We start from the raw sequence: 14,980 nt of genomic DNA, 5'->3' as shown, positions 1-14,980 counted from the left end.
TGTATACAAATCATGAAAGATAGCAGTAAAATAAAAGCAAAATCCTGTAGATGCTCTCCCTCTGCCCCTCATTCTCTCTATCCTATATGTTCTCTCTGTATTCTGCTCCCCCTCTCATTGCCTCTATCCATCTCCCTCTCCCCCTCTCTCCCCATCGCTCTCTCTCTCCCTTCTCTATCTACCCTCTCCCCCTCTCTCTCCATCTCTCTCTACTCCCTTTCTCTCCCCGTGCTCTCCCCATCTCTCTCCCACCCTCTCTCCACTCTCTCTCTCTTCCCCCCTCTCCCTCATCTCTCTCTTCTTTCTCTCTTTCCCCTCTCTCTCCCCTCTCTCTCTCCCCTCTCTCTCTCCATATCTCTCTGCCTTTTCTCCCTCTCCCCTCTCTCTCACCATCTCTATCTCACCCCATCTCTCTCTCCATCTCTCTCTCCCCACTCTCTACCCTCTCTCTCTCCCCATCTCTCTCTCCCGTCTTTCTCTCTCTCCCCCTTCTCCCCCTTCTCTCTCCCCCTTCTCCACTCTCTCTTTCTCTCCCTCTGTCTCTCTCCCCTCTCTGTCTCTCTCTCCCCCTCTCTCTTTCTGCACTCTCTCTACTCCCTTCTCTCTCTACCCTCTCTCTCTCTTTCCCCCTCCCTCGTCTCTCTCTCCCCGTCCCTCTCTGCCCTCTCTCTCTCCCCATCTCTCTGCTCCCCATCTCTCTACCCTCTTTCTCTCTCTCCCCTCCCTCTCTTTCTGCCCTCTCTCTAGCTACCCCCCTTCTCTCTCTCCCCCCTCTCTCTCCACCCCCTCCCCCGTACTAACTGAAGGTATAGCCTCTCCTACTGTCTATCGGAGGTCACGTGATGTTCTTGGAGACTCTGACCAATGAGACCTAAGTGCAGGTAATCCAGAGGTTTGGTGGGCACCTGGGAAGCTTTCCTGTTAAAGATTCTGTTCATGCATGTAGCTTCTGAAACGCTCTATGTAATGAAGTTTATCTGTTTCTTGTTGAAACCTGTCCAGTACACCAAGCCATTACATTTGGCAATGAGGGTAATATGGCTCTGACGCTGTCCCTCACCTTGTTACCTTGAGTACATCGAACCTTAAGAAAAAAGAAACGACGACTTACCAGTCATGCAACCCTTCGGCCGAATCGATCCGATCATCATGACATGTCTATGGAAAACACGAGTCCCATCCACAGCCTGATGGCCCCACATTCCAAGTCCTTTAATTAATCAGTGGACGTTGTGAAAGCTCATTTCCAGCCGAAGCCGTGGGTAATAATGCAGAGGTTTAAGTATAACTCCTGAGTAAGGGCCCCGAGAGAGTCCATCGCAACCTATACAGTGAAGTGGAAGCAGGTGACTGAGCACTGGGACCTCACAGACACACTCAATGACACGTTGCAGGGCCAATTGGTTTGTGTCGTTCACCCCGATGCCATTCAAAGCCGTTTACTCGCAGAAGCCGACGTCGATTTGAAGCGCGCCATGGAAATAGCACCAGGCGTGGAAAGTGCTGCGAGAGATTGGCGGGATTTACAACAGAAGCAACATGGCACTGTTCTTTGTGTGAGACAGGAATGTGCCGCTGGGCGTGACAAAAAAAACCCAGAGACACAGCAGCAATGAGAGACAACGCCTGCTGTTACAAACACTAAAAGGCCCGGTAGAAAGACTTCAGCAATAACTCCCAGGCTAAACTGTTATAGATATAGGGGGGTGACTACACACCGGACACCTACAGATTCAAGGAGGCTGAATACCATTGCTGCCGTAAGAAAGGTCACCTAGTAAGGCAATGCAGGGCAAAGTCGAAATAGGCTGTAAAGCAGCAAACCAACGTGTTACAGCAGAGCCTGAAGCTGCCGACACCGACATCTATCCCCTGTGTAACGTAAACCGCTGTAAAAACCGAACCTATCACCGTCACAATCCAAGTTAATGGGAAGCCACTAATAATGGCAGTGGAGATGGGAATCTCAGCTGCAGTGGGTGGAGAGAACCCATTTAAATAGCTAAATGAAGGTCCCCAGCCACTGAATCTGGAGCAGGCGACCGCTAAATTGAAGACATATGCTGGAGAATCTATTCAGGTAAAGGGCATCGCCACAGTACCAGTGTCTTATAGGCATTAGACAGCCCAGCTTCCAGTGATGATAGCGACAGGAGAAGGACCTGGTCTTCTGGGCTGAGACTGGTTACAGAAAATCAAGGCTTGACTGGTCTGAAATATTTTACTGGAGAAGAAGAAAAGTTCCTGGATGGCTGAGGCAATACGACCGGGTATTTCGAGACGAATAAGGGAAGTTAAAAGGCTTGCAAGCAAAAAATATATGGGGATTCTCAGGCGACACCACATTTCATTAAGGTCAGGCCTGCGCCTCACGTGTTAAAGGAGAAGGTGGATGCAGAACTGAGCTGGTTAGAAAAGCTGGGGCATCACCCAACCTGTTCAATTCCCGGAATGGGCAGCACCCATAGTCCCAGTGGTTAAGTCTGACCGACTTGTGGGGACTGTAAATTAACTGTTAATAAGGCAACAAAACTAGATAAATAACCAATTCCAAGGATAAACGACTTATATGCAAAGTTGGCTGGAGGCAAGTCCTATACAAAATTGGACATGGGTCACGCTGACCATCAGTTAGAACTGGAAAGCGTGTCGAGAGGATATGTGAATATAAACAAGCACAAGGCTCTTTATCAGTACAATCGCCTACCCTTTGGAGTGTCATCGCGTGTGCTATCTTCCAGAGGATAATGGAGACACTTTTGCAAGGGGCTTCCCCGAGAGGTAGTACACCTAAACGATGTTCTGATCACAGGGTTAACTGAGACCAAACACTTGGCCAACCTGGAGGAGGCGCTAAGGAGATTCTTGGAAGCCGGGTATGATTAAAGAAAGAGAAATGTACATTCCAAGCATCAGAAATTATTTACCTGGGTCACAGGGTGGATGCCGTGGGTTTACATCCAGTAGAAGAGAAAGTTCAGGCAATAATAGATGCTCCCTCACCATCCAATGTAACCGAACTCAAGTCCTTCCTGGGTATGATCAACTCCTACAGCCGCTTCTTGCCAAGCTTATTAACTGTGTTAGCATCATTACACTGGTTGTTAAAAAAGAATCATGGTTGGTCGTGGAATTCACAACAGGAAGAAGCCTTTGTGAAAGTTAAGAAGCTATTACATTCCCCGTGTTTATTGGTGCACTACCACCCATCAAGAGGGTTGGTATTAACATGTGATGCCTCTCCTTATGGTGTAGGAGCTGTGTTATCACATAGAATGGAAAATGGATCAGAAAGACCCATTGGCTACATCTCACGAACCCTCTCCACAGCCGAGAAGGGTTATTCCCAGCTAGAAAAAGGTTTATCAGTGATATTCGGAGTGAAGAAATTCCACCAGTATCTACATGGATGACATTTCACTATAGTGTTGGACCATAAGCTATTAATGGGTTTATTGGGGATGGGTTAGCTCAGTTGGCTGGATGACTGCTTTGTGATGCGGAGTGATGCCAGCTGCATGGGTTCAGTTCCTGTGTCAGCTGAGGTCACCATGAAAGTCACACCTTCTCAACCTCACCCCTCACTTGAGGCATGGTGACCCTCAGGTTAAACTCGCCCCCAGTCGTCTCTCTCTGATCACAGAGCAGCCTATGGTCCTCCGGGATTTTGGTGACTTTCACTTTCAAAGGGTTTATTCAGTGAGGATAAGGCCATTCCTCCAATAGCCTCAGCAAGAACACAACAGTGGGCTTTGATATTATCTGCGTGAGTATAATGTACCGTCCTGGCTTACATATCTCAGATGCGGACGCACTCAGTCGTCTCCCGTTACCAGATAGCGTTGAACATGCTCCAGTGCCACAAGAAGCTGTGCTCCTGTTGAATTTCCTGGAAACTAGACGAAATTAGACGAACCAATATTGTCGAAAGTCAGAGACCTTGTATTGCAAGAGTGGTCAAATTCACCAGGGTCTGAAGAGATGAGGCCATTCCATGCTCGAAACACAGAGTAAAGTTGCCAAGATGGAATCTTGTCGTGAGGAGTGAGAGTCATCCTCCCTTCACAAGGTAGAGAACCACTCGTGATGGAGATTCACAGAGCGCGTCCAGGCATGTCCAAAATGAAAATATTTGTGTGAAGCTAGTCTGGTGGCTAGGCTTTGAAAGCTTGGTCAAGTACTGTCAGCAGCAACAGAAGTTGCCTGTTTCAGCTCCACTGCATCCGTGAGAGTTAGACCCTGGGTTAGACTACATATTGATCATGTAGGCCCATGTACCATGTTTTTATCGATCACAGATGCAGGCTGCAGGTGGATGGATGTGTATGAAGTCAGATCACTGACACTGAGTGCAACTATCGAAAAGCTGCGTCAATGTTTTAGTATACATGGCCTGCCCGGATGTCATCGTTTCTGGTAATGGTACAGTCTTCACCAGCACAGAGTTTCAGAGATTCAGAGAATCAGACATATTAAAACAGCGTCATGAGGACTCGAAACGTCAACTCTTTTCTTCTCCGCCGATGCTGCCAGACCTGCTGAGTTTTTCCAGGTAATTCTGTTTTTGTATTAAAACAGCCCCTAATCATCCCTCATCAAATGGTTTAGCCGAGAGAGCCAGGCAAACTTTCAAATCGGGAGTGAAGAGGTTATCAGAAGGTGTACTAGAAACTCGATTTTCTGTTTCCCTCTCAGCTATCGTACGGTGTCTCATTAGACTATGGGTTCAGCACCATCTGAATTACCGATGAAACCCCACCTACGAACAAGGTCAACTCTGGCGTCTCCAATCTTAGAGGGGAAGGCAGAGAAGGATCAGAGGAATCAAAAATTGAATCATGATTGTTCATAGCAAAGCTTGAAGATTCACTGTAAGAGACACAGTTCCCATGTGGAATTTTGGAAGTGGACTTTGTTGGGTTCCTGGTACAATTGTCTCCGAAACTGGTCCCTTGTCCTTCCAGGTGGAAGTGGAAGACCGAATTGTTCGAAAACACACGGAGAAGAAAGACATTCCAACAACCAGCTACCCAGCCTGTGTTTAACATCAAACCATTAATCCCTGAGGTGAAAGATTGACCTAGAATAAACATGCCCAATGTCTCTGTAGAGTGGCCTAACTTTGAATGGCCACTTTCTGCTGATGTGTCTGGTGCTGTAGTTCCTGATCATGTTGATCCAGTGGAAGAACCTAAAGTGATAGAGCCTAAAGTGGTAGAGGCATGCTGCTCTAACTGAATAAGGAAACCACCACAGAGACTTAATCTTTGATCACCTGAGTTGTACATATATATATGTTGTTGGATATTCAATGATTTTCTGTAAATAGAAAGTGTAAAAAAACTAAAGGGGGAGGAAATTATTAACAAGGTATAGCCTCTCCAACTGTCTATCAGCAGTCAGGTGATGTCCTTGGAGGCTCTCACCAATGAGCCCTAAGCGCGGGTAATCCGGGGGGGTGGAGCTTTCCTGTCGAGGATCACTTTTCAAGCTTGCAGCTTTTGTAAAGCTCTCTGCGATAAAATTTATCCGTTTCTTGCTGACATCGTCATTACATCCCCTCTCTCTCTATCTCCCCCTCCCTCTCCCCCCTCTCTCTCCATCTTTCTCTCTCCCTCCCCTCTCTCTCTCCCTCTCTATATCTCCCTTTCCATCTCCTCTCTATCTCCTGCTCTCTCTCCCTCCTCTCTCTCTATCTCCCCTCTCTCTTTCTCTGCCTCTCCTTATCTATCTCTCCCCTCTCTCTCTCTATCCCCCTCTCTCTATCTCCTCTCTCTCTTTCTCTGCCTCTCCTTATCTATCTCCCGATCTTCCCCCCTCTCTCTCTATCTCCCTTCTCTTCCCCTTCTCTCTATCTCCTCTCTATCTCCCCCTCTCCCTTTCTCCACTCTTTCTTTCTCTGCCCCTCCCTACCTATCTCCCCCTCCCCTATCTATCTCCCCACCTCTCTCCCTCCCTCTCTATCTCCCACTCTGTCTGTCTGCCCTCTCTCTCAATCTCCCTCTTTCTCTCTGCACTGTCTCCTCTCTATGTCTCCCCTCTCTTTCTCTGCCTCTCCCTATCTATCTCCCTTTTCTCACTCTCTCTCTGTCTCTCTATTTCCCCTTTTCTCTCTCTCGGTCCATTCTCCCTCTCTCTCTATCTCCGCTCTCTAACTTTCTCTGTTCCCTTATCTATCTCCCCACTCTCTTTCTCCGCCTTCATATCAATCTCCCGTCTTTCTCCTCTCTCCATCTCCCCCCTCTCTTTATCTGCCCTCTCTCTCTCCCTCTCTCTTTCTCTGCCTCTCCCGATCTATCTCCCCTCTCTCTCTTCCCCCTTCTCTGTCTGCCCTCTTTTTCTCACCCCCTCTATTTCCGTCTCTATCTCCTCTCTATCCCCTTCCCTCTCAACCTCCACCCCTCTCTCTCTGTCTCCCCCATCACTCTGTCTCCCCCCTCTCTCTGTCTCCCCCCCTCTCTCTCTCTCTCTCTGTCTGTCTCACCCCTCTCTCTCTCTGTCTCCCCCTCTCTCTCTCTGTCTATCTCCCCTCTCTTTCTCTCTCTCTCTCTGTCCCACCCTCTCTCCCTCTTTCTGTCGCCCCCCTCTCTCTCTCTCTCTGTCACCCCCTCTCTCTCTCTGTCTCCCTCCTCTCTCTATCTGTCTCCCCGCTTTCTCTCTCTCACTGTGTCTCCCTGCTTTCTCTCTGTTCCCCCCCTCTCTCTCTCTGTCTCCCCCCTCTCTCTCTCTCTGTCCGCCCCCTTTCTCTCTCTCTCTGTCTCCCCCCTCTCTCTCTCTGTTCGCCCCCTCTCTCTCTCTCTCTGGCTCCCCCTCTCTCTCTGTCTCACCCCCTCTCTCTCTGTCTGCCCCCCTCTCTCTCTCTACCCCCTCTCTCTATCTGTCTGCCCCCATCTCTCTCTGTCTGCCCCCCCTCTCTCTGTCTGCCCCCTCTCTCTGTCTCCCCCCTCTCTCTCTGTCTGCCCCCTCTCTCTGTCTCTCCCCTTTCTCTGTGTGTGTATGTCTCCCCGCTTTCTCTCTGTTCCCCCTCTCTCTCTCTCTCTCTCTGTCTCCCCCCTCTCTCTCTCTCTCTCCCCCTCTCTGTCTCTCCCCCTCTCTCTCTGTCTCCCCCTCTCTCTCTGTCTCCCTCTCCCTCTTTCTCCCCTCTCTCGCTCTGTCTCCCCTCTCCCTCTGTCCGTCTCCACTCTCTTTCTCCCCTCTCTCTGTCTCTCTGTCTCTCTCTCTGTCTGTCTCCCCTCTCTCCGTCTCCCCTCTCTCTGTCTCCCCCCTCTCTCCCTTGTCTCTCTCTCTCTCTTTCTCCCCCCTCCTTTCTCCTTCTCTTTCTCTCTACCTTGTTCCACTCTTTGTCTCTGCTTCTCCCTTAATCTCTCTCTCCCCCCCCCCACTGCCCTCCCCCTCTCTGTCTGTCTCTCTCTCTCTCTTTCTCCCTTATCTCTCTCTTTCTCCATTGTCTTTCTATCTCCCTCATCTCTCATTGTTTGCCTGAAGCTGGCTTGTCAAACACCTGTCAGCGTTGCTAAACCAGCCAGTTTGTCCGGACCAGTTTTCTGGTTCCTCCTCTATTTTGGGATTAACACACAGCAGCAGCTCCTCCTCCTTCTCTATCTGTGTCTCAGTCTCAGTGAGTGGCAGTTCCGCTCACTGCCTCCCAGAAACTCAATCGAAACAGACAAGCCGGGGGGTGGGGGGGGGGGGGGGGCTCTGAAATTCACCAGGGGGGTTCGGCGGGGGGAAGAGGAATTCCCAAATAAACAGAACCATACGGCGACCTCCTGCAGTGAAACAGGAACGAGTGCAATGCTGCCCAGGGGGAGAGCTGTGTAACCCAGGCACCAGTGTTCAGCAGTTAAATCCGCTTCAGGTCACAAGGTAAGTAGCTTGTTTTGTGTTACCACTTTTTTGGTTGTATAAGATTTAAAGGGGAGGTCCAGCGCCATATTCTGCCCTCCCGCTGGAAATGAACAGCTCCCGGTGGTGAAGGTCAGGACAGTGATTACTTACAGTGACTGACACACATGAGGGAACAGGGGAGTATATCTCAAACTCTCTCTCTCTCCCTCTCTGAAACACACTCTCCCTCTCTGAAACACACTCTCCCTCTCTCAAACTCTCTCTCAAACACTCTCAAACACTCTCTCCCTCTCTCAAACACAAACCCTCTCCCCCTCTCTCAAACAATCTCCCCCTCCCTCAAACTCTCTCCCCCTCCCTCAAACTCTCTGCCCCTCTCTCAAACTCTCTCCCCCTCTCTCAAACTCTCTCCCCCTCTCTCAAACTCTCTCCCCTTCTCTTAATCACTCTCTCCCTCTCTAACTCTTTCCCTCTCTCAAACTCTCTCCCCTTCTCTTAATCACTCTCTCCCTCTCTAACTCTTTCCCTCTCTCAAACTCTCTCCCCTTCTCTTAATCACTCTCTCCCTCTCTAACTCTTTCCCTCTCTCAAACTCTCTCCCCTTCTCTTAATCACTCTCTCCCTCTCTAACTCTTTCCCTCTCTCAAACTCTCTCCCCTTCTCTTAATCACTCTCTCCCTCTCTAACTCTTTCCCTCTCTCAAACTCTCTCCCCTTCTCTTAATCACTCTCTCCCTCTCTAACTCTTTCCCTCTCTCAAACTCTCTCCCCTTCTCTTAATCACTCTCTCCCTCTCTAACTCTTTCCCTCTCTCAAACTCTCTCCCCTTCTCTTAATCACTCTCTCCCTCTCTAACTCTTTCCCTCTCTCAAGCTCTCTCCACTTCTCTGTCACACTCACTCTCTCTCTCCTTCTGTTCCCCTCTCTCTCACAAATGTTCACTTTCTCTCTCCCCCCTCTCTCTCTTTCCCTCTTTGTCCAACTCTAACTCTCTCACACTCACTTTCTTCCCCTCTTCCCCCTCTCTCTCTCTCTGTCGTACACACACACACCTTCCCTCTCTCCCTCTCTCTCACTTATTTCCTCTTTGTCCATTACACTCACACACTCGCTTTCTCTCACTCGCTCCCAATCTTACCCTCATTCTCCCTTTCTTTCATCTTCTCTCCTCTTCGCTCCCTCGTTGTCTCTCTCTCTTTCTCTCTCGCTCTTGCTTTTTCTCTCTCCCTTTCTCTCTCCTCTCTCTTCCTCCCCTGCTCTCCCCCTCTTTCCCCCTCTTTCCCTCCCCCTCTTTACCTTCCTCTCTCCCATACTCTTTTTGTTCTCCTTTCCACCACTCTCTCTTCTTCCATCTCTCCACAACATCTTCCTCTCTCTCCCTCTCCTTCTCTTCCCTTCCTCTCTTTCACACTCTCACATCTGCCATCAGCCTGATGATGTTACTCTTGCTCTTTCGCTGTCTCTCTCTCCAACACACATTCTCTTGTTTCTCCTCTCCTTCCGGCTCTCTGACTCTTTGATCAGACTGTATCCACATTCAAGTCAACAGGGTAAAAGAGGTCAGTACTGAGGGAGTGCTGCACTGTTGGAGGGTCAGTACTGAGGGAGCACTGCATGGTCGGACGTTCAGTACTGAGAGAGCATTGCGCTGTCGGAGGGTCAGTACTGAGGGAGCACTGCACTGTCGGAGGGTCAGTACTGAGGGAGTGCTGCACTGTCAGAGGGTCAGCGCTGAGGGAGCGCTGCACTGTCGGAGGGTCAGTACTGAGGGAGCGCTGCACTGTCGGAGGGTCAGTGCTGAGGGAGTGCTGCACTGTCGGAGGGTCAGTGCTGAGGGAGTGCTGCACTGTCAGAGGGTCAGTACTGAGGGAGTTCTGCACTGTCGGAGGGTCAGTACTGAGGGAGTGCTGCACTGTCGGAGGGTCAGTACTGAGGGAGTGCTGCACTGTCGGAGGGTGAGTACTGAGGGAGTGCCGCACTGTCGGAGGGTCAATACTGAGGGAGTGCCGCACTGTCGGGGGGTCAGTACTGGCTGACTTTCTTCCTGTTGGCCTCAGCTTTTCCTTTTAAGCATAAATAATGACCTGAACCTTCACCGGACCGGCAATCATTGTCAGACTGCCCATCTGCTCGGAGTTTTCCATGCCTCCATTCTGCTCCAAATTTCTAGCCGGATCTTCTGAGCCTGGCTTTTCCAAAAATGTGGATCGCAGTGTCCCTTGGAGATATTCATCACAGCGGAGTAGCATTGGGAGATGGGGGTGAGGGGAAGACAGGACAAGCCTGCTTTTTAACGACACTGCCTGCCGTACGGTTACTTAACTGTCCAGCGCGACTGTTAGTGAATGGCCGAGTAGGGGAGGGAATGAATGGGCGGCTAAGTGTGTGAGTGGGTCGGGTGAGGCTGGTAAGTGGGTAGAGCGGGTACAGTGGCAGGGGGCTCACTGGGTAGTCGGCCGGGTGGGGAGTGGTCAGATGGTTGGGGTTAGCATTGTCAGGAGGAGCAGTCAGTTTGGGTTGGGGGATAGACAGGTGGTCGAGGGGGTAGATGGGTGTCTCAAGGGGTGTCAGGGTGTGAGTGACTGGGGGTTCAATTCTAGGATTTGGACCAGGATTTTTCTGTCTAATGTTTATTAGGAACATAGGACTTGGGAGCAGGAGCCCTTCGAGCCTGCTCTGTCATTCAATAAGATCACGGCTGATCTGGTTGTGGCCTCAACTCTACTTTTCCACCTGCCCCTCCCTACCCCTTGTCGATCAACAAGCTGTCTAACTCAGCCTTGAATTCATTGGCCCGGCCTCCAGTGCTGCCTGGGGAAGAGAATTCCACAGACTAACAACCCTCTGGAGGGAAAAAAATCTTCCCTCATCTCCGTCTTAAACGGTAGACCCTCTTATTCTTAAACTGTGTCCCCTGATTCTAGTCTCTCCCACAAGGTGAAACATCCTCTTGGCATCCATCTTGCCAAGTCCCCTCAGGATCTTATATGTTTCATCAAGATCACCTCTCGTTCTTCGAAACTCCAATGGGTAGAGGCCCAAGGTTTTCAACCTTTCCTCATAAGACAAACCCCCTTCATCCCAGCAATCAGCCGAGTGAACCTTGACATCCAGGGATATGGACATAGCGCGGGAAAGTGGCGTGGAGGTTAGATGATCGGCCATGATCTAATTGAATGTTGGAGCAGGCCGAATGGCCTCCTCCTGTTCCTGTGTTCTCTGAACTGCGTCTGACACAATTATATATGTTTTTCAAATAAGGAGACCAAACTGTGCACAATATCCCAGATGTGGTCTCACCAAGGCCCTGTCCAGCTATAGTAACCTTCCCCACTATTCCCCTTACAAATAAGCACCAGCGTTCCATTAGCTTTCCGAATCACTTGCTGTAGCTGCAGACTAATCTTTTGAGATTCACGCACCAGGACACCCAGATCCCTCTGTGCCACCGAGTTCTGCAGTCTCTCCCTGTTTAGATAAGATGCTGCTTTTCCTGTCTTCCTGCCAAAGTGGGCAAGTTTAGGTTTTCCCACATTATACTCCATCTGCTAATTTTTTTGCCCATTCACTTAACCCTGAGTATATCCCTTTGCAGGCTCCCTACCTCATCTTCATAACTTACTTTCCTGCCGACCTTGGTGTCATCGGCAAATTTAGCCACCAGACATTCGGTCCCTTCATCCAACTCATTGATGCAGATTGTAAATGCTTGAGGGCCCAGCACTGAACCCTGTAGAACTCCACTAGTTACATCTTGCCAATCTGAAAAATACCCATTTATCCCTACTCTCTGCTTACTGTTAGCTAACCAATCCTTTATCCATGCTCATTTGTTGCCCCCTACACTATGTGATCTTGTGTAATGACCTTTGACGTGGTACTTCATCAAATGCCTTCCGGAAATCTAAGTATACCACATCCACAGGTTCCCCTTTACCCGTCTTGTTTGATACTTCCTTAAAAAAAACTCTAACAAATTAGTCCGACATGATTTCCCTTTCACAAACCCATGTTGACCCTGCCTGATCAAGTTATGATTTTCAAAGTATCCTGCTAAAACCACCTCGATAATGGATTCTAGGAGTTTCCCTATGACAGATGTTAGGCCATCTGGCCTGTAGTTTCCTGACTCCTGCCTCCCTCCTTTCTTGAATGAAGGTGATAGGTTAGCTGTTTTCCAATCCACTGGGATCCAAGCAGAATCTAAGGAATTTTGTTAGGTTATAACAAATGCCTCTACTTTCTCCACAGCCACTTATTTTAAGGCCCTAGGATGCAGGCCATCGGGTTCTGGGACTCATCAGCCTTTAGGCCTAATAGTTTTAAGGGCACCCTTTCACTGCTAATGTTTTAGGTTCCTCCCTCCCATTGACCTCTTGATTTACAAGTATGTTTGGGAAGTTTTCTAATCTTCTACAGTAAAGACAGACACAAAATACCTGTTAAACGCCTCCTCTATTTCCTTGTTTTCTATTCTCAATTCCCAGGCCAACTCTCTAGAGGACCAACACTCGCTTTAGTTACTCTTTTCCTGTTTACATACTTGTAGAAACTCTTCCTGTCTGATTTTATATTACTAGCTAGCTTTCCTCTCATACTCTTCTTTCCAAGCCCCCCCTCCCTGCTTTTTGTTTAGTCATCCATTGCTGGCTCTTAAAATTTGACCAATCTCCTGGCCTACCACTATCCTTGGAAGATTTGGACACTTTTTTTTTCAATTTGATACAATCCTGAACTTCTTTATTCAGCTATGGGTGTCTCCTTAAAAGTCTGTCATTGCATCTCTTCTGTCCTACCTTTTAACCCAGTTTCCCAATTTATTTTAGCCAGCTCTGCTTTCATACCCTTAGAATTACCTTTATTCAGGTTTAACACACAAGTCTTAGACCCACACTTCTCCCCTTCAAACTGAATGGGAAATTCCATCATATCGTGATCGCTATCACCTAGAGGCTCCTTTACCAGGAGGTTATTGATAAATCCTGTCTCTTTGCACATTACCAGGTCTCGGATAGACTGCTCCCTGGTTGGCTCTAAGGGCTCACTGCCCTAAGAAATTAGCCTGATAACACACTCTATGAACTCAATTTTCCAGACCACACTTGCCAATCTGATTTGCCCAATTTATCTGTAGGTTAAAGTCACCCAAAATTATTGCAGTACCTTTCTTACAAGCCCCATTTATTTTTTCCTGTATGATCTGTCTTACAGTGTAACAACTGTTAGGGGGCCTATAAATTACTCCCACAAATGACCTCTTAGCTTTACTACTTCATATCTCTACCCAAACGTATTCAACATTGTGTTCTTTCGAGCCAAGGTCATCTCTCACTACTGTACTAGAGACATCCTTGATTAACAGAGCTACCCCACCACCTTTTCCTAGCTTTCCTGGGTAACTATCCAGGCAAGTTAAGTCGGAAATAAAAGCAGAAAATGCTGGAAAAACTCAGCAGGTCTGGCAGCACATGTGGAGAGAAAAACGGAGTTGGTGTTTCGAGTCCGTATGACTCTTCTTCAGAGCTAAAGAGAGGCATAAATGTGATAGATTTTATGCTGTTGACAAGGGGGTGGAGCAGGTGAGCAAAATAGAAGATCAGGGATTGGTGGGAGCTCAGGAGAGATTGACAAGGACGTCATGGTCACAACAAAGGGAGTGTTAATGATAGTGTTAAAGAGTAGGGAAGGTGCTAATAGTGGCATAAAGGTGAGATAGTAGAATGTGTTAATAGCAGAACAAGGGTCAGCCCTATCTGAAAGCAAAACATAAGGACAAGTTACAGATGGGGAGAGGGTTGGAAAAAGAGAAGATTAGAAATGGAGGACAAGAGTTCACGGCCTGAAACTGTTGAACCCAATATTCAGTCCGCAAGGCTGTAAAGTGCCTAGTCGGAAGATGAGGTGCTGTTCCTCCAGTTTGCGTTGGGCTTCACTGGAACAATGCAGCAAGCCAAGGACAGAGATGTGAGCGTGAGAGCAAAGGGGTGAATTGAAAAGGCAAGCCGCGGGCAGGTCAGGGGTCATGCTTGCGGACTGAGCGGAGGTGTTCCCCAAGTGTCTTGTGTCCCCACAATGTAGAGGGGAACTCACTGGGAGCAACAAATGCGGTAGACCAATATTGAAAGAGGCGCAAGCGAAGTAAGCCGGAACTGTCCAAAGTCTCTGACTCTCGCTCGGAGTCAGAGACATTCGCAGAGTGTCCCGGGAGCAGGGGAGTTGTCCAGCAGACAGTCAAAATTCCCGGGAGTTCCCACGGAGGTCAGTGGGTCCCGATGCACCACCTCGGGTCTCCGATGATCCGGTGACCTATCCGGGCCAGTGTCTTTAAAATGGAGCCCTCCATGTCAACCGATAGGTCAATGGGATCTTTCCAAATGAGGAGAGGCTGTGAGGCTGTCTGCTGCAGCCAGTAGACAAGGTTTATCCAGGCACCTGCCCATTTGTTTATAAATAGAATAATTCTGTCAGAATAAAGTAGCATTGCTGGAGGCAGTTCTAGCAGGAGGCAGCTGGAACAATCACTCACTTTGATGTAAATAAGCTTCGAAAGGTGTGACCACTGAACAAACTGGATGAGCAAAAACAGGGAGCTTAGAGCAAACTATCTGTGGTTACAGCGCAAAAGGGTGCCATTCGGCCCATCAAGCCTGTACTCACCCTTTGCTACACCAACCCCCCAACTCCCACTGCCCTGCTCTCTCCTCATAACCCTGTATCAGTCCCAAAATAGCCCCCTCCGACAGTGCAGCACTCTCTCAGTACCGACCCTCCGACAGTGCAGCGCTCCCTCAATACCGACCCTCCGACAGTGCAGCACTCCCTCAGTACTGACCCTCCGACAGTGCAGTACTCCCTCAGCACTGACCCTCCGACAGTGCCGCCCTCCCTCAGTATGACCCTCTGACAGTGCAGCACTCCCTCAGCACTGACCCTCCAACAGTGCAGCACTCCCTCAGCACTGACCCTCCGATATTGCGGCGCTCCCTCAGCACTGACCCTCCCAACAGTGCAGCACTCCCTCAGTACTGACCCTCCAACAGTGCAGGACTCCCTCAGTACTGATCCTCCGACAGTGCAGCGCTCCCTCAGTACTGACCCTCCGACAGTGCAGCGCTCCCTCAGTACTGACCCTC

At 49.2% G+C, this 14,980-nt stretch overlaps 1 protein-coding gene across 5 annotated transcripts in view; it reads left to right on the top strand.

Moving 5' to 3' along the window:
• Positions 1-7,733: 7,733 nt before the first annotated feature.
• LOC121271067 (pleckstrin homology-like domain family B member 2) overlaps positions 7,734-14,980 on the top strand; it is a 67,164-nt gene continuing 59,917 nt past the window's right edge. For all 5 annotated transcript variants that reach the window (XM_041176772.1, XM_041176775.1, XM_041176773.1 and 2 more), the window contains exon 1: positions 7,734-7,866. The gene's annotated coding sequence lies outside the window, so the exon portion shown is untranslated. The remainder of the gene's footprint in view (positions 7,867-14,980) is intronic.

The sequence above is a fragment of the Carcharodon carcharias genome, chromosome 29, assembly GCF_017639515.1.
Source record: "Carcharodon carcharias isolate sCarCar2 chromosome 29, sCarCar2.pri, whole genome shotgun sequence".
NCBI classification, from domain to species: Eukaryota; Metazoa; Chordata; class Chondrichthyes; order Lamniformes; family Lamnidae; genus Carcharodon; species Carcharodon carcharias.
Note: the sequence above shows the minus strand (reverse complement) of the source record. Positions and strands in the feature narration are given on the sequence as shown.